The following is an 18,962-nucleotide window of genomic DNA, read 5'->3' as shown; positions in this document are numbered from 1 at the left end:
AAGTCAGTCACAGCCCTCTGCAGACCACGGCCAGCCTGTTGTAAACCCTGCGTGCCCTCTCTTTTGAACTGTTTGCTTGTTTTCTCCCTTACACATTCTCTTCTCCCTTCTTTACCTGTCTTTTGCCTCTCTTTTTCATCTTTCTTTTTCTCTCTTAAAGTGAGGAAGTGGTTGCTGTTGCCCTGCCTCTGTTATAGTTCAAATTTTGGAGTGTTTTCCCCCAAAGACACATGCTGTTTTTAATTAGTAGCAATCATCCATTGAAGCCAGATTAATTAAAAAAATGTGTTTGTATATTTTTTCTAATGATCTAAAACAAGCAGAGGGAAAAGTCTATAATCTTCCACTTACAATGTTGTTTGTCTGTAACAGAGCACTGGATAATACCACGAGCACTGGATAATACCACTGCAGATCTGAGATAATGACACCGTCTCACCATTAATCATTTGATAGAATGATAAAATAGCTGAATTGGAATCTATTCCATCCCTTGCAAATACACGTTTTGGTGTGTTTTAGCATTTATACAGCAGTATGAGCCCACGAATGTTCTGCAGCATCTTATAACCAGGGCATATGAATGCAACATGCCCTCTGTGTGATGACATTAATGGTGTATTTAATTCCTATTTGTCGCTCTGCTGCTGCTATTGTTGCCTTTAATAGTGTTTCCTGCATCAGGAGACATGGAGTTGTCTGTGGGATTGTGCTACCTGCTGTATGAATTCAGAGCAACAACCATACCTGCCGCTTACGTTTCTAAGACTTTAAAATTGTCACAGTGCATGCAAGTCTGTCTAACTTGATGGCTGTTAGTCTGAAGTCACTAATAAATAACATCGTACAACTTCAAAGGATATCAAAATGATACCATGAAGTCACTGAGTAAATGAGTCGTTTAATGCCAGATGATATAATATACAAAGTCACTAAATAAATGATGCAACCTAAGTAAATGATGCAACCTGATATCAAGTGACATCATAAATAAAAGTCAGTGAATAAACAGTGTCATATGGTATCAAGTGATGTTGTAAATGATGACACCACCTAAATAGTCCTCGTAATATTAGAAAATTTACCTGTGGTGAATTTTGTGGGGTGAAAACAGCGTAATTCCTAGGGCAGCCTGTATGAACTGAGCTTTTAAGTTAGCAAACTCAAACAGTGTCATCAATTAAATCAATGTTCTCCTGGCACAGCCATGTCACCTGGGAGGCAGAAAATAATCATAGCATGGGTAGAGACCAAGCTGGCCCCAGGGGTCCTCTCAGCGCTTTGCTTCGCCCTGCCAAAAAACCTTCACTTCACTTCACTGCACCTCCGTGGGAGGGATCTGCTGGCTTGCAGGGCTTGCTGGTGCTCTGCTGTCCGCAGTGTGCAGCTCGAGCTCTTGGAAATATTCAACCCCTCGCACTATTCTTGAATTTGAGATTTAAAAAAAACTTTTTTTTAATTTTAAACAATTCCTGGAGGAAAACCTGTGAGCTCCTGTCACCACTGGAAAGTGCAAATACTCGGATCTCTCCTGTTTTACACTCTCTCGGATGGTCACCCAATCTCCATGAGTATACAGCGCTAATAATACCTTCATGGAACAATGCCTCCAACCTTTGATTATGATTTAAATAGCTTTGCTGCTTGTCTCTTATCATCCTTTAATGAATCAACACCAATCCCTACAATCCTGAATGGAGATTTGGAGCTAAAACACACACATCGTCTGCCTCCTGGCACATAGGAACTGAGACCTGGGGCCCGTGTGGGGCTCAAAATGCAGGCAGAAGAGTGGCGAGTGGCGCAGAGGGTCATCTCCTTCTGCTCACGCAAGTGGGCAAGAACATCTCCAGTCCTCAGAGAGCCCCCCCACCCGAAATGATGTTACTTGGTGCACAGTTTGCTGTGCAGTCTCTCAACTTTTTCCTTGTTCTTGGCGTTCTGGGAATGGTTATAGCCCTTGCAGGAGAGGCTGCTTTCAGGAACGAAAGAATCAGCAGGATTAAGACCAGGCAGCAGCCCAGGCTAGCTATTTCTAAGCCTCTTGGACAGTGCTTTGTAATTCCCAACAGGGAGGTTAGGCTCCCCGGGAATCAATTTGCACAGCCTTCAGGTTCACATTATTCGCCGGAAAATGTCCATGCCAGGGGAATAGCCCCAGAAAGGGGGAGGTTATCATACGGTTACCCTTGGGGGAAGTGTCAGTTACAACATTAATCCCATTACAGCATTAATAGGATAGGGTCGCAAGAAATGGTAGTCAACTAGAAGACAGTGCCCTGCTGAAAAGCAGAAAACCTAGATAAGAACATCCCTGTCTTGATAGCATCACAGTGGCATAATAGGAGCAAATCAATATTGCGGCGGGGATTATGAAGTCCTCCGTAGGTTCCATTATCACAAGGAGGATGCACCAGCATGGCCATCATGTCTTACCTTCTCTGATGGCCGGGTGGGTACTTGGCGTTTTGAGCGGCGGTGTGCCTTGGCATTGCTTCCAGCAGGTCACCTCTGCCTTCGCTGTGAGTCTTCTGTATTTTCCAAAGCAGGCAAAAGCACTTCTGAAGGACAGATAAGAGCATCCTCTTTTAACATAGAGGATTAGTAGGCTTCATGTGTGCTAACTGTAGCCTTCAAAGAGACTCTGTGGGAAAGGAAGCCCACGTGGCTGGGAGGGACTGGCTGTCTGATGTGACAAACATCCCAAAAGATGCAACTGAGAGGCAGTCCTGAGCACACAATGCCACCGGGACCCCTTTGCATCCACAACCTTCTCTGGATAGCAACCATATTGATCAGCCTCTGAAACAGCTGAAATCAGCTTTCTCTCTGCCATGTCCCGCTAAACTACTCCTTTTGTATGTATTGAAGATGAAGCATACGTACCAAGGAGTAGGAGCGAACGAAGCATCCCCTTCTCCAAACTGATGCAGAAGGGGGCCTTGATTTAACCTGTGCCTGAGAATGGGGCTCTCCTTCACCATTGGTGCTGCAGCTTTTACGTGAGCTCCTTTGTGGGCCTTGTTTTCAGATGATACGCTATACTCTGCGGTAAGCGTGTGAGAGGGACTAGGCATGACCTTTTCCTGGGCTCACGGGGGAACTTAGCAGCAGAAATCCAGATGGCAGGAGAGCTGAAACACAGTGGCAAATCGTAATGCAGTGGTAGAAAAGACAGCTAATTGCATCCTGACATCATGTGGCAAAGCCGAGGCTAGAACGTGAACGGGGAACAGCGAACAGACCTGTTCTCCTTTCTCTCACCTCTTGAGCTAGAGCTGCAGGCAGAGCAGCGAGCCCAGGAAACGTCGTTGTCACCTTTGAGAGAGCTGAAACAGAAAACCCTTCCTAGCCCAATCACACTCATGCAAGTCAACTCTGCAAAGCCTCAGCAAGAATCAGATTTTAAGCGTGGTCATCCTGGGGGGAGGAGAACAGAACTGAGCAGACTGTATTAAATCTACTTAAAAAAAAATCCCTTCTCAGAGATGAGACTGGTTAACTCATACAAGCAGTAGATGCATGGCTTGTCTTCAGTGACAAAAGCCAAGACAGAGCTACTGGATTAAAAGCATGGAGATTTGGGCTTTGGCAGGTCACATCACCTCTGAGGATGAGCAAGAGAATATGCTGTGCCTCTCTCCTGACCAAAAGACACCAGGAGGCCTGGCTGGGAGATGGTCTGATGTTACGCTAATGAACACTACACTAATGTTGTACTAAATCCTATGCTACAAAGGGAAGGTCCTCCCAGGAGACTAAGCGAGTGTGCTGGAGTAGGGAAGGGGGAAAGCTGCAGCTAATAGACGGAGAAGGATGCACATGGGCTGCACTGCAGAGACCCTGGAAGCTGTCGCACAGCCGGGCATCTGAAAGATCGGAGACCTAAAGATGCCTGTGGAGAGGCTGCTGCAACAAGAGCAAGTGGGAAAGGAAGGACCTGCCCGAAAGGGTGTGGGAAAGGAGCCTCATTTGCAAGCTGCACCTGTGACTATACACGGAGTTTGGTCCCTTTTAAAATTCCTCATTTAGCATAGTATTTTTTTTTTAGCTCAGAGGGCTCTTATATGAAAAGATCAAGCAGGTCTTTCTCAAAGCTCTGATGGGCTCTGGTCCTGTCCATTCACCCAAAGAAAACCTCCTCTACTTAGTCTGTATTGACTGGCTCAGCACTGCCAAAAGGTGATGTGATCCAACACAGTACCTGCATTTCTCTCCCTAATTTACCATGATGACATCCAGGAGATGTCAAGTGAAGTGGTGAAATAATGGCCAATACAATGCTCAGACTCTATTTTCCTACTCAGATGGAAAAGATACAGGTATAACTAGCCCATGAGTACTGGGCACAGATAACAGGGTAAAAACCAACTCTTGCACAAAATGACCACTGTAGCTACTGGGTTGTAAATTGTTTGCCTGGGAGAAAAGTCAAATGAAGTCTCATGCTGAAGGATCCTGGGCTCATGGAGGAGCATCGGATTTCCCCACCTCCTCCATTTACCCAGCGCCCTTCTCCTAGGTCATCCTCTTCCATCTCGGCTTCCCTTCCTAAATGCTGAATGGTTTGCACAGGGTGAAAGCTACTGCCTGGATCTTAATGTTGAACAATAATCATTCGCTCATACTCCACAATGATGAAAAAGTTTAGAAAGCTTCAGGTCATGCCAGAATTTACAGTTTATTCTTTGCACAGGCTCTAAATCTGAGTTTTCCCTCTGAACAGTTAAACTACGTTTTAAGAAACTGCAGTATTTGGCATTTCTTCACAGAGGAGCAGGACACCAGGTGGAGAGAAGCTCAATGTGGAAAAGCCGGAAGAGAGAGAAAAAGTTTTTTCACCTGCTTGAGAACATAAAACGTTATTTATCTACGCTTAATTTTGATTTCATGTGGGCAATGTCTGCAATCCCTCATGAACTGGGATAAGGCATCAACCTTTTTTTAGATTTTTGCACGTTCACTAGGTAGGATCAGCAAGAAGGCCTTTTGGTTGATGCTAACGTAACATGCTGGCGCGTCCAGTTCCTCCCTTGTGTTTTCATCCTCCTACTGACTGGGAGATGGGTAGAAGGATGTGATGCTGCTCTGCTCTCTGTGCAATCCACTGGCTAACTTAACCACCTTTGACAGATAGCAAATGCCTGAAGTACAGCAAAAGTAATGACAACTTGCAGATCTTCCCACGCTGGGGAACAAATCCACAGGAAATCAGGTTTTACTCATTTTGCTGTTCTGTCTGCTTCTTTGGTCACTGCAAAATGGTTTCGATCTACTTTTTGTGCAGGAAACCCTTCTTTGTCATATTAACAGGAAAAATTTTTGAAGTACAAGATCTGAAACAGGGTGTGAAGTACTAGAGCTCATTAAACTAAGTTTTACCCTCTTTCTACCCGTTTCGGACCAGATGACCTCTGGAGGTCCCGTGCAACCTAAAATATTCTGAGATTTTAACTAAGGTTTTTTTACCAGCAGCTGACCTCTCACATCTTTCAAAGATCTTGATGTTATAATGAAAAAGGTGAGCAGAAGCCAAATGCCTAGGAACAGTCCCAGGAGAGGGTAATAAAAGCAGACTGCAGAGTTGGCTCCAACACCAAAGCGTCTTGTAGGTGGCAAGCGATGTGTCCTGTTCCCTGGAATCTGATTGCATTTTCCCTGCTAAAAGGTAAAATTTCCCATGAGGTGTGCACGGATCAGCCTCACCTTCAAAAGAACGAACAAGTCCAGTCTGGTTAAGCTCTGTTGCAGTTCCAGCAAGATTTACTAGTAAGGTGCCTGACACATCCCAGTATGACAGTTTCTGTTTCCCTGGATTATACTCTGCTATACTTCAACTGCCTGGAATAAATATTTTATGTTGATACCTGTTTTTTTTTTTTTTTTTTTTTGGCTACATGTTCTCCAAAAAGCTTCAAGGTAGCTTAATAATTTTAAGAAAAATACTGTGTTTTGCCATATTAAAAAGATGGAGGCCCCGAGAAAAAAGCATCTCCCTTGTGCAGAGCAAGGCAGCAGGCAGGAGGGACGTTTGCAACCCCAGTATCTCTGTGTGGCCAGGTGCTCCTCGCCCAGGAGTCTTATGGCAGCCACGTGCCCCTTGCCCAGCGGTGTCACCCCCCCACCCAGGGTCATCTCCTCACCCAAGTTTCACCCCTTGCCCAGGTGGGTGTCAGCCCCAAGTGCCACCACTCACCCAGGGGTGTCTCTTTGCCAGCCCCCAGCCACTGCTTGCCCAGGTGTATGCCATCTCCACCCCTAAGTGCCACCCCTTGCTCAGGTGTCTCACCCCCTACCCAAGTGCCACCTCCCTGCAAGTGGCACCCCATGCCCAAGGGCGTCACCCCCACCCACTCAAGTGCCACCCCTCACCCAGGTGTCCCAGCTCCTACCCGAGTGCCACCTCCATGCAAGTGTCACCTTGTGCCCAGGGGTGTCTCCCCACAATGTACCACTCCCACCAACTGTCACCCCATGCACAGGAGTGTCACCCCCCCAATGTGCCACCCCAAGTGTCATCTTGTGCCCAGGGGTGTGACCCCCCCACAATGTGCCACCTCCACCAAGTGTCACCTCGTGCCCAGGGGTGTCACCCCCCACAATGTGCCACCTCCACCAAGTGTCACCTTGTGCCCAGGGATGTCACCATCAAATGTCACCCCATGCCCAAGGGTGTCACCCCTACCCACCCAAGTGCCACTCCTCACCAGGTGTCCCAGCTCCTACCCGAGTGCCACCTCCATGCAAGTGTCACCCTGTACCCAGGGCTGTCCCCCCACAATGTGCCACCCCCACCAAGTGTCACCTCGTGCCCAGGGGTGTCACCCCCCCCAATGTGCCACCCCCACCAAGTGTCACCTCGTGCCCAGGGGTGTCACCCCCACAATGTGCCACCCCCACCAAGTGTCACCCCGTGCCCAGGTGTGTCACCCCCCACAATGTGCCATCCCCACCAAGTGTCACCTCGTGCCCAGGGGTGTCACCCCACAATGTGCCACCCCAAGTGTCACCCCGTGCCCAGGGGTGTCACCCCCCACAATGTGCCACCCCCACCAAGTGTCACCCCGTGCCCAGGGGTGTCACCCCCCACAATGTGTCACCCCCACCAAGTGTCACCTCGTGCCCAGGTGTGTCACCCCCCACAATGTGCCACCCCCACCAAGTGTCACCTCGTGCCCAGGGGTGTCACCCCCCACAATGTGCCACCTCCACCAAGTGTCACCTTGTGCCCAGGGGTGTCACCATCAAATGTCACCCCATGCCCAAGGGTGTCACCCCCACCCACCCAAGTGCCACCCCTCACCAGGTGTCCCAGCTCCTACCCGAGTGTCACCTCCATGCAAGTGTCACCCTGTACCCAGGGCTGTCCCCCCACAATGTGCCACCCCCACCAAGTGTCACCCCGTGCCCAGGGGTGTCACCCCCACCCACGCAAGTGCCGCCCCTCTCCCAGGTGTCCCAGCTCCTACCCACAAGTGTCACCCCTCGCCCGGGGGTGTCACCCCGCACCTCAGACGCCCCCCCAGGTGTGTGTGTCCCCCCCCGCGGTGTGCGGCCCGCCCCGCCCCGCGCCCCGGCCGGCGGCTCGCAGAAGATGGCCGCGCAGGATGACACGGCGGTCACGTGGGCGCGCGCTGCCCTCCGCCCCGCTCCGCTCCGCTCCGCCCCGCTCCGCCCGCCGCCGCCGCCGCCGCACGGGACGCGGGACGCGGGACGCGGGGCCGCCGCCGCCGCTCAGGGGGCTCCGCCCGGCAGGCGGCCGCGCCGTGCAGCCCGGTGAGCAGCCAGCAGGGCCGGGCGGCGGGGCCGGGCCGCAGGCCCCGGGGGCTGGGCGGCGTGACCGGGCGGCGACGATGGCTGCCGCCGCCGCCGCCCAAGCGGTGACATGTAGCAGCGGGGGCGTAGCGGGGCCGGGCCGCGGGTCCCCCAGCCCCGGGGGGGGGGTGCCCCAATGCCGCCGGCGTCCGGGGGGACCCGGTGGCCCCGGAGGGTCCGGTCCCCTCGGCAGCCGGGGGGGTCCCGTGAGCGCAGCCCCGAGGGGGGGATCCCCCCCGCCAGCCCTGTGAGGGGTTTCGGGGGCGGGTCCCTCCCCCTCAGGGACTGTGGCCCTGGCGGGGCCCGGCCCCTCAACGCTGGGGTCCCCCTGTGGGGTCAGGGCCCCTCAGCTGCGGCAGGGCCTGGGCGGCCCCATCCCCTCGGTCCCGCCGCGGCTCTGGCGGGCCCGGGGGGGCCCGTCTGCCGCACCCCTGGGAGGGTCCGGTCCCCTCTCGGCCCAGCAGGCTCCTGGGTGACTTGGCCCAAAGGTGGCCCCCAGGGCGTGGGGCGGCCCGCTGGGGGAGTCGCCCTTCCTGAAATTATGGTCCGGTCAACCGCCAGGGCCTGTGCCCACCAGGGGTGGTGGGGTGGCTGCTGAAGGTTTGTGGCGGGCCCTGCATCTGCCGATGTCCTTTCTCCTCGGCTCTGCCTCCTCTGCCGGCAAACAGGTTGATTTCTCTTCTGCACAAAGCTCTAGGTGTCCACAGTGCCTTACTGCGCGTGTGAGGGGGAAGGAAATCCATCTCTGTGGAAAACACGTGTGGAAGGGAAACTTGGACCCGGCGTTACAAGACCTTCTGCATCGCGCCCAAGGGCGCTTTCCTATCTGTGAAGGGTGTCCTGTGTGAAGGGACGCGCAGGTAAAACTGGGCTGCAGTGCTAGGCTTGGGCGATGTTTTCCTGGGCCGAACTGCAGCAAACGGCTTTTTGTGTGTGTGTACGAGGAAGACTACAGAGCTAGAGTCGCTCCTGGTACGCCGCTGAAGTGGGAGCTCTGGGAGAGCTGAGGTGATTTCAGTATCTTGCAAGGCCAGAACGGTGTAAGGCGGAAGGTGAAGCTAGTGCAACGTGCCTGAGGTAGGAGAAATTGAGAGGAAAAAAAGGAAAACTGAAAAGATTTGGAGTGGTGGTGGTAAGGCTGTTTCAAATCTGTGAATCTGAGGTTCACTGGGTAGTGACAACCTAAACGCGTCGGGGCCCAGAGACTTGACAGCAGAACTAATGCTGAGAGGCCTTGCCTTCGTCACTACCTTGACAGGTAAATGCTCTCCTTGTTTGCTTGTGAAATTGCTTGCTGATTGAAGGGCTGGATTATTTGAGATTTTTTGGGTGGTGTGTAATGGATGTGGCCTTGATTACTACTGCGTGCCTGCTAGAGGCCCTATTTTGATCAAGCTTTCTAATTTATTCAGGCTTGCGTGGAAAAGCTCATTAAAGAAGGCCTGGTGCCTTCAGGGGCTCTCACTGTAAGGAAGCGAGGCGAGGCTGGAAGGAAAAAGAAAAGGGTATTATCTGTAAAAGTGGCGCTCTGCCGTATCGACACGGTGCCGACGAAGCTTGCCGACACTGATTTGTGCCGTCTCGCAGCAGAGCTGGAAATGGGATGCCAGTGTTTCAAACCCACCGAAGGTCCTGCTGTCAGATGGGCTGACAGCAGCAGCGGGGCATCGCTGTGTGACGACAGCTTTCACAGAGGTTGCTTCAAACTCTGTTCGCCCACTGCAGTTCTGTGGGGATGGAAATGAGCTGTGCTAGCCTTCTCGCTAGTTTGCAAGCTGGTCTAAAATTTAGGCGCGATTCCTCATAATTCAAGTCAGTGGAAGCTCTACCATCGACCTGGGTGGGTTTGGGCTTGGCTGTGTTTGTTTTGGGAACGTGTTTTGGACTGAAAGAGGGCATACTGTCTGTTTTATTTTGCGAGGTTTTTGGCGGGCACTGAAATTGCTTCAGCTTTGTGGACTTGCTTACGGTTTGGAAAGAGAATGCAATCAACCCTGCTTGGTTGCAGATAAAGGATAAATGCTAGTTTTAAAATAACGGTGGTACAACTCCCTAAATCTAGGCAGGCTGCATTGATTTTTCTGGGTTTGTGTATGTAAAGCAGAATTAAATTCAACTCAGATGTCTTTACACTGTGTTTGTAATCTGTGTATCAAACTTGGGTCCCCGAATCATTTATCGTGTTTGCTTCATCTTATTAACCTTGCGACAATATATCCCTGTGTTTAATTGTTTTTTAATGAAAACTTACAGCACTTACAAATTTAGTAAATTGAAGTCCTCAGATAGTTTTTAGGACTTGGAGATATTAATGAATATTCTTTGACTACTCAGGATTAGTGGTATCTTCAAAGGCTGTAACTTAATAGCTCCTTCCATATGACTGTTCTCCATGTGTATCATTGCTTCTGTAAACACTCTGCAAACTTTAATAGAGGCTTCTTTTAACTAGGTAGTTATTGAGTGCTCTTTAATGGAGCGTTTTGAGGATGAATGCATATATGATTGGTGATAGCAACTTAAACATTCTTCCAATTTTCTGGTCGCTGCCATACTGTGTATGTCGCTGTTCAAGACCAGTTAATTCGTGCGCTAAATATGGGTGGCCTGGGACTTGCTCAGATTGAATAGCAATTTAAGTCTGGCTGTAAGGAACAGTCACTGAATTAAGACTTGTTAATTGGGGCCACTGTACATCCTGTAAAATGCTCAGACAAAAATAATACAGAACCTCCAACGTGTCCTGTTTGGAGATTAAAAAAAAAAAAAAAAAGCCCCGTATAAAACGGTCTAAAAACGAACGAGGGTAGTTGTCTGTGGTCGTGAACGCTGGTTCCGTGCGCTCTGGCCTTAGATCCTTCTCTTTGAAAAGCGCTGTGTGGTTCCCAGAGACGCATGTTGTGCGGTAAGGATTTGTAAGGCTTCGCAGTGAGGTAGTCCAAACTGTTCTTTGCTGAAGTAGAGCAGAGCACCTGAATGCTATTTCAGTCATAATTCAAGTGTAATACATCAAAAGCACTGTATAGGTAGAAAAAATGCTCTGAGGTGGAGGTGAGACCCAAAATGAGCTCAAAAACCTGAGTTTAATGATTTGAGAATATGAGTCTCATGGCTGGGCCCACCTGAAAGAAGTGGCTGGGCACTGAGCTTCGTGTAAATCGTCAGTGTTTTTCGAAAGATTTCAGTGTCATTGTAGCCCTTTTGCTGCACACGGGTGGGGGCAGGTGGCCCTCCAAAGGCTGATGTTCTACCTGACTTTTGTGCTATCAGCTTGGAAACTCTGTGTTCTCAGTGTACGTGGGTTCATTAAAGTTAATAATTATAAATCCTCTTTGGTTTTTTGTCCCCACCCAAAAACAGGGGGAAATGCAGAAGAGACTTCAGAAGGCATGAAACCTACTGGCTTTTGGTGCGGCTTTCGCCCTAAATCTGCTTTATGCTTTTGAAATGTGTTGGAGACGGCGTTTGGTGCCAGTTATTTGTTCTTGGCTTTTATTGATAAAAAGAAAATATTAAGTATAACTAGTTTCCTTATGCTACGTATAGTTTGCTAAAATAAGTGAATATTTAAACATGTTTAGAATAGTAGTCCATACTTTTTATGGTCTTACCAAGCATTAATGTAGTTGGGAAAAATTCCTTGAAGGTACTACCCAAATTTTGTTCTCATAGTTCTTGGCCAAGAGTTTGTAAGATGAAAGAAGGTCTGATTTAGGAGAGTTTTGCTTGGCTCTTGAAGAAATACAGCTTTTTATATCAATTTATTGCTGTTAGGGTTTTTACAGTTCACTCATCCAAATCCATGGATTTCTGTATTCAAAGGAAAACACTCCTACGTCTTTAACATGAAAGCATTTTCACTGACATTAGGTTTCACTTGTGCAAGTTTGCTTAGCTTTAAGCAAAAAAATCTTCCTCTGCTTAACCGTGACTCGAAAGCTGTTTTCTCTCAGACTTTATTCTCTTTGCGGATAGCTTTCGCAGAGTTCAATGCAAAGGGCATTGCCAGTTGGAAAAAAGTCTTAAAGGAATCTATGAAAGGCTGAACTCTAGTAACTAGTTTTGTTTTGCTTTGATAGGAAACATGCTGGTGTGAAAACTGGCTGCTTTCGTATTAAATTGGATGAGGCGCAGGTGCGCAGCTGGAAGGCAGGATAGCAGAATTGCTCAGATGTGGGAGGTGCACTGACTTATTTGGGTGTAATATGCAATATTTCATCCCTGTCAGTCAGCTGGGACGGGGCTTGTAAAATTTAGCACTCCTGTGAATGTCAGTCTGTGTTGGTCTCTTACTTGTGAGTGAACTGAGGAGTGTTGCCTAAGTCTTCATCAGGGAGGAGGAAAAAGAAAACAGAAGTATAAAATGGCCAAAGAGATTGTAATTCCTGTTTTAGGAGCTGAAACAACATTTGCTGAGATATTGCATCCAAAATCCAGCAGTTTGTAAGGACAGCTTGCTGAGTAAAGCAGCTGCTTTTCCTCTTTGCTCTCTTGGTACAAGGAAATGTAGCTGTCTAGAGTACCTGGAGAGAAGAGCTTTTGTGGCCTTAGCTTAAGAAAGGTTTTTCAATAGCTGCTGTCTTTTCCTGGCTAGTGCATCCTACGCCTTTAGTTTCCTTGAGTGGAAAAGTGTGTAGCACTTTGGAATGTCTTACCGGTTTCCTTGTTTGTCCATTAGTGTATTCGCTTCCTTCTGTGTGTGTTGAATACTATTAAATGTCATTTGCGTAGTTAATATTTGGAGTGCAGAGATTTGTACTAATTGAATTTAAAATCTTATACTTGGATTTATTAAAGTGGCAGATTTAGAGGATTGAAATGCTTTAGTGGGAGAATATATAAGCGTTTGCAAATTTGTTCTTGTAAGTGATTCCACCACTCCATTTGTGGTGGATTCGAAGGGAGACCCTAAGCAGACAGATCGTGTTTCGATGGGGCTTTACTGTCTTTTTTTACGATGTGGTGACAGCTGGCAAAATCCAGTACGTTGAAAGTGTTCATGCTTAACATCTGTTCAGGGTTGTCGTTGACCCTAAAACACTTCTGTAAAAATGGTGAGTGGGGACTATAGCATACAGAGCCTTTCGCTTAGGTCCAAATACATTTCTTCTCTTCTTGCAGCTGTAATTCTAGGTACTAGTGGGGACAGTAACTGTTAGGGCTGTTGATCTTTAAACTCTGTTGTGCTTTCTTGAATTTTCTGTGGCAGGATCTGATTTATGTTTATTTTATGCCTGATATGACACCTTTTGCCTCAGTTTGATATCTGATGGTGGTTGTAGAGGACAATTTGCATAGAAACTCTTGCATTTAACGCTTCGTCTTTATTCTTAACTTCAGCAAGAGAACCGAGGTTTAAACAGACATAGAATCAGACCATACCACCTACAGGAGGCCCTACCACTGCGCTTTTCATAAGGTAGAGAGTTAAAAAAATTACCTTTGATGGGAAAGCCGTCATAAAGATTGTGCTTACTAGGTTTTCCTAGTAGTATGAATCTATGCTTCTCTAGATAGCACAGTGTTTTTAAAAAGCATGTCTTGAAATAATTCTGTAAAATCTCTTGATACCACACTTTGACCTTCTGCCACTGACTTGGCATTTTCTACGGTCTTCTGGCATGAGTTCTCCTGCCACTTTCAAGTAAAAATCTACCACGCATTGAAAAGTTTGACTCTGCAGTTGAGAACTGTGCCAAGCTGTAAAAGCCCTATTTGTCTACAGAATGGATTTTTGCTTGCTAGGAAGGCTTGGATAGTACTTCAATAACTGCATAGGAATTGCTTTGAATCTACATACTAATCAAACAGCTCCATATAAATTGAGCTATCGTTTCTGTTCCACTGTGAGGTCTGTAATTTGTCTTCATTGCGGCCTCTGCTCTTCCAGGCAGAGTTTTTTGTAGTCAAACTTGGTCAGGAAAGTTAATTTAAAACTATTTGAAAGATTTTAAAATGACTCCTGTAGTGAAAAATACCTTGAAAGTGACTTGAGGGCGATTCTTGCAAAAATACCTGCTCGGGCATGCGAATGGCACAAGATTCCCAACGCATGCTCATCATTCACTGATAGGAGTAACTCAAATGCCGGTGTTCACCTTCAACACCAGCATTGTTAGCTAGCTTAACCGGTGGAGATGCATTAGGGTTCAAAGTCCGCTTGCTTTAAATGGGAGTGAAAATCAGAACTAGCAGGTGGGCAGGCAGCGGGAAAGCGCTGTAGCGTAAGAAGGGCGAGCTGAGACTGTGCTGCTTATGAAGTCAAGGGTGCATGAAAAATATAAAATGCCAATGGTCTGAGGATTTGAGTATTTAGGGGAAACGTTTCTAGGCTAATAGGTAAGTGAACAGCAAGGCTTAGAGGAAGGAAGAGTTTTTTAATCTTCTATACAGTAGAGTAGCTTTAAATTATCCTGGTCTGATGCAAGTAAATACATTGGTTAACATTTGTGTAAGTGGGTGTGATTATGATTATGAAGAACACAGAATCTTGGGGAGGTTTAACTTGGGAGTCTCTAGCCCAACCTCCTGCTCAGAGCAAGGCTAACTTCACATTTTTTGAAAATCTCCGAGGATGGAGGTTTATTATGGTAAGAGTCTAATTTGGGAACCCTGAGGTTCCCATCTCATGCATAGAGGCCGTCAGTCCTTAAGGTTTCTTCTGGTATTTCCCAGTTCTTCTACTGGAGAAGGCAGTGAACAGTCAACACCTAGTCACCCTGTCTGTGCCACCCTGTGATTTCACAGACCCATGTTATAGCTCCCCCCCCCCCCCCCAATTGGGTTCTTGCAGAGTGAAGAGTTTCAGACTGTTTGGTTGTTCCTTATTTGGAAGCTATTTTGTGCTTTCGATCATCTCTGGCCTTCCCTGAACCTTTTCTTGTGCTATTTTGTATTTTTTTGAGATGGGAGTGGAGGAGAGGGAAGAACTTGAGTTGCAGAGGGTGTTCACGACACAGGTGCACCAGATTCATGCAACAGAAAATATTGTTTTGTTCTCTGTGCCTGTTCAACTGAGCTGATGTTTTTAAGAAACTATCAGTTACTCCTTGGGGATCTTACTTCTGAAAAGTGTTGGTTAAATCATAGTTCATCGTGTGCCGGCATTTTCTCATAAGCATCGCTTTACGACTGTCTACAGTGAACTTCATTTGCCATTTCATTGAGTGGCCACCAATCTTTAAACTGCTTTTCTGATTCTTCGCGTTAGATCCTTTTCTTTGCTAATATTATACAGATCATTAATTGTTTTCAGTGTACTATCCACCCTTTCTCCAGGCTGAGCATACTGAACACGACAAATACCTGTAGATCTCTGCTGACAGAGGTCTTTCTACTAAGAACACCAACCATTTGTTCCTTATTCTTCTGTAACCTTTTTATCAATAATTTGTCTGTGCAAGGATCTTTCCTCTTATTTGTGGCCATTTAGTTTATTTAAGAGCCTTTGGTGAGAGACCAAATGCCATTTAGTCATGACCATTTGTCAAATGCCATGAGGAAATACATCCGAGTAGACTGTGTTAACCATATCTCCTTTATCTCTGTCTTTTATCCTTGGACTCCTTTGAAGCGTTCCAGTAGAGACAGGATTCCCTTTTCAAAAGCCTTGTTGGATTCTCAGAGAGTTTTAGGTTTTATTCAGTAACAATCTAGGAATCTTGTTTTCATGTTCAGGACGTATTTTATTGGTAAGAACTCTTCATCTTTTCATCTTCAGTTGCCCTTTCATGGTTATAGGCTAAAAGCAGAATACATACCAAAAACCATGCAAAATTGCTGAACATCTTATATTTTTTAGGAAAAAAATATACCTTCCTGTTGCCTGCTGCATTTTGTTTTGTGTTTTCAGTCTGTTCTTTGAAGCATTTCCTCTAATAGCTGCATGTTGAAATTCAGCCTGTGAGATGCTATGCTGTGTTACTGGATTAATTAACTTATTTTGATGTGCAGCTTTGATGTTAACCTGGTCAGTGTTTGGGCCTTGCGAAAAGTGTGAAATAAATAAGGCTTTGCCTGCCTAAAAAGTCTTGGTCTAGCTGAATTGCTGTCTGCGCTTGATGACGTATGGTATTGCGTGTACGTTCTCTTGGGATCTTCCTGCAGGTGAAGCATCTTTCATAGGTAAAGTCCTACTCTTGTAATTTCTGTGTATTTCTAACTGCGTTCTGCACAGCTGGACTTCACAGGGTAAAGTGATTTCAAAATAGCTGGGTATACAAATGAACGATCCAATAAATATACCCTGCTCCTTTTTGAATGTCAGAAAAATAACTGTGTCTTGTAGTCTTGGTTAGTCACATGTAGCTGAGACACAGTTGGTTTCCCTCTCCTGCATGAGCTCATCACGTGGAAGTCAGCTTTCTGGGCTAAACTCATTCATGGCCGTAGGAGAACTGATTTTTTTTTCCTTTTTTTTTCCCTCCCCCCTTTTAGACAGCTGTGGGGCTGTGGTAGACTAAACTGAAGCGGATATTACTTTTGTAAAAGGTGGCCAGAAAAGCACTTGCTGGCAGTGAACAGCCAGTGCAGCGACAGGCCATGTGAAGACAGCTAGAAATGCTTGACCTTGCTTGTTTTCCTCTATTTTTCTGAATTTGAGTAGTTGGGATAGAGCCTAATGCAGCTTTAAATACTTGTGTACCTCAATTTAGTTTAGCTATTATAAAGCAGACTATGCTGTGTTTGTGTAGGGCGACTCGCTGTTGTTTGGAAGAAGTACCGGAGTGTTGTTACTGACTCTTTCTGCATGGGCTTAATAGGTTTTGGGGCACTGGGGCATAGCGTAGCACACTGTGGGACTGCAAGATCTCCTTTGCTGTACCTCTTGGAGTATGAGACCCTTTGTCCGATGCAGCCCTGTCTGTGGCCTCCTCCCTTTCTGGCACCAGTGGAAGCCCAGGGTTTTCTCGTTTCTATGTGCTCCAGCTCTGGAGTCAGCAAGGGGCTGAAATAGCATCACGTTCTCCTTCCGGCAGCAAAGCTTTGAAGCAAGCAGAGTTGCAGTCTGCCCCTGAAATCCCTGGGAAGGGGCTTGGAGGCAGGGAGGGAAGCAATGGAGAGGAAAAAAACCCCTGATTTCACAGGCAAGAAGATGCCATAGAGGTATTTGTGGTGCCTGATCTTAGTGTTGTACAGTTAAAACATTGATGCTATTACAGTGATACAGTATCAGCCTTGACTGGTCCATCTTCTCGGGAGGTATCTCAGAATTTACAAAGCCAGTTCACGGTATTTTAGCTGAGGTATGTATGTGAATATAAGCTTGTATTTGATGTCTAAGTGTATCCGAGATGCAATTAAGTATGAAATCAGTCTATGATTTAGGGTCAGAGCTTGCAGACCCGAGGGGTTTGTGTGTGGAGCTTTGTGTATTTCTTGCATCCTCTTGTCGTTCCTCTTAATATCGCTAATTTTCACCAAAACAGAAAACACAAACTTCAGCTAGAAGGAAGGGAAAGGCCAGTTATCTCCGCAGACCCTATGAAGTGAGACGTTTTAAGTAGATGTTTATTGAAATGAAGATGCTGACCTTTCTGCATTTATAGCTTTAAAAATGAGAGGAGAATTAAAAAAAAAAAAAAAAGAAAGAGAGAAAGGCAATCCATTTATGTGCTTCTCTGGAATCAGTATTATCCCCATTTTGATTTGGAGTTTTGTTTCCTTTCAAGGACTCTTTAAAAACAAAATAAAACTTGCTGTTTTAATCTTACCTGAAGATATTTGCTAAACCATTTTCATAAACTAGAGGTGCATCACTGTGTTAATCATTTATTTAAATTGAATTGCTGTGTTAATGACACAGACAGCTTATTTGTGCCTTCCTCTTTTTTCAAAAAAAAAAAAAGGAAAGGTGCCAAGTCGAGCCCTTAGAAGGCAGGTTGTCTTGTACAGTGAATATTACTTTGTGTTGAACAAGGTACCCTTTTTAATTATGATTTGGTATTTTTACTGCTATGATTTATATTCACAGGGTGAGGGCAGCACTGTTCCTCCAGTGGCAGTCTGAAGTGAGACCTCTCCAAAGACAAACATTAAAGTTAGCTGTGCAAGGGGAGAAAGAGCAGAGCTATTACCTTATGTGGAGCCATTCTGGGGTACTTAGAAAGCTGTGTGTTTAATTCGTTCCTCAAGTGTAAGTATTGATATGCAATACGCATGCGATACAGCAATAAGTTTTCTGAACAGGGCATTTAATGTAAGTATTCTCAGTGTGACATTGCAAGTATTCCCAAATGAAACCTGCTAGTCAAGGGACTACTTGTCGTCAGAGTCAGCGGAGATGCGTGCAGGGCTGAGAGGCGAAGCTCAAGCTGTACGCTTTCCAGCCGCCTCGTAGATCAGTCCTTTCCTGGACTGATCCTCATGCCATTCGTCCCTGTCTTCCACCTCTTCGTGTTCCTTTCAGCTTTCTTGAGGGGCCCCGTTAGACCTCTGCTGCCACCGCCTTGGCCCTGGGCTCACGGATGTTCCTGGAGCTGATGTTCATGTTCATCTGCAAGTCATTTCCTAGTAATTGCGAGGGGGAGGGTTAAAATATTCTTGTGGATTGTTTGTAATAACTGGTAATACTCATGACTGATCAAGCTTAAGCTCGTGATTGAGGACTGTCTTTGAAAGTGTTAAAACAGAAAACAAAGTCTGTCTTGTAAGGTCAGCATCAGAGCTGTAGAGTCTGTGTCGATTTTTCTTTCTTTCTTTTTTTTTTTTTGTAATTGTATTCAGTTTCACAGACAATCAGCCGCTTTGTTTCCTTTTTTTCCCTAATTGAACTGTTCTTGCGATGTGTGTCAATCTGGCCTTAGCTGTCCACGGAAAGACCCGCATCTATGTCCGTGCAGAGCGGAATCTGCTCGTGCTTTTGGGACTTGAAACACCCTTTTCGCTACCCCCGGCTCAGCGGCTAAGCCTATTAGCCTCAACCCTTCAGTTGTTCCACCCAGGCTGTTTTTCACCCTCCCCCCAGGCCTGCTGTTTAGCAGACTCCCTCTCAGTGCTACAGGATGCTGCAGCTGCAGTAGTTTTCTGCTTTCCAGCAGACAGTGCCAGCCTCCGGGGACCCTGGAGGATGCTTGGCCGCAGTCACTGTCCCAGCGCTCTCCCGTGCGCCCCTGCCTTTAAGCAACCGAAAAGCGCTGTGTGGAGCT

The 18,962-nt window shown here is 46.8% G+C and overlaps 1 protein-coding gene across 3 annotated transcripts in view; it reads left to right on the top strand.

The window, feature by feature from the left end:
• The first annotated feature begins 7,690 nt into the window (after positions 1-7,690).
• SGMS1 (sphingomyelin synthase 1) overlaps positions 7,691-18,962 on the top strand; it is a 99,274-nt gene continuing 88,002 nt past the window's right edge. For 2 of the 3 annotated variants that reach the window (XM_068951102.1, XM_068951077.1), the window contains exon 1: positions 7,692-7,776. The gene's annotated coding sequence lies outside the window, so the exon portion shown is untranslated. Of the gene's footprint in view, positions 7,777-18,962 lie in introns of all 3 variants that reach the window. The other variant, XM_068951063.1, reaches the window with a different exon arrangement.

The sequence above is a fragment of the Struthio camelus genome, chromosome 7 (genome assembly GCF_040807025.1).
Source record: "Struthio camelus isolate bStrCam1 chromosome 7, bStrCam1.hap1, whole genome shotgun sequence".
Lineage (NCBI taxonomy): Eukaryota > Metazoa > Chordata > Aves > Struthioniformes > Struthionidae > Struthio > Struthio camelus.
The sequence above is the reverse complement of the archived record's forward strand: the minus strand, read 5'-3'. Positions and strand labels throughout refer to the sequence as shown.